Raw genomic sequence first — 711 nt, 5'->3', positions numbered from 1 at the left:
AACTGAAGGAAGTTCGGAAAACCACTAGGCCATTCAGATTTGACCTCAATCGCATCCCCGATGAATATACAGTAGAGGTGAATAGGTTTAAGGGACTAGATTTGATAGACAGAGTGCCTGAAGAACTATGGACAGAGGTTTGTGACATTGTACAGGAGGCAGCAATCACCGCCATCCCAAAGAAAAGGAAATGCAAGAAATAGCAGAGGAAAGAAGGAAAGCGAAAGGCAAAGGTGAAAAGGAAAGATTTACCCAACTGAATGCAGATTTCCAGAGAATAGCAAGGAGAGATAAGGACGCTTTCCAGAATGAACAATGCAAAGTAACAGAGGAAAACAACAAAGAAAATTGGAGAAATCAAGGGAACGTTCCATGCAAAGCTGGCCATGATAAAGGACAAAAATGGTAGGGACCTAACAGAAGCAGAAGAGGTTAGGAAAAGATGGCAAGAATACACAGAAGAACTATACAAGAAGGACCTCAATGTCCTTGACAACCACGATGGTATAATCACTGACCTCGAGCCAGACATCCTGGAATGCGAAGTTAAATGGGCCTTAGAAAGCATTACTAACAACAAAGCTAGTGGAGGTGATGGTATCCCAGCTGAGCTATTCAAAGTCTAAAAAGAAGATGCTGTTAAAGTGCTGCACTCAATTTGCCAACAAATTTGGAAAACACAACAGTGGCCACAGGATTGGAAAAGGTCAG

This window comes from Gekko japonicus, unplaced genomic scaffold (assembly GCF_001447785.1).
Source record: "Gekko japonicus isolate JY-2015 unplaced genomic scaffold, Gekko_japonicus_V1.1 scaffold2421, whole genome shotgun sequence".
NCBI classification, from domain to species: domain Eukaryota; kingdom Metazoa; phylum Chordata; class Lepidosauria; order Squamata; family Gekkonidae; genus Gekko; species Gekko japonicus.
Note: the sequence above shows the minus strand (reverse complement) of the source record.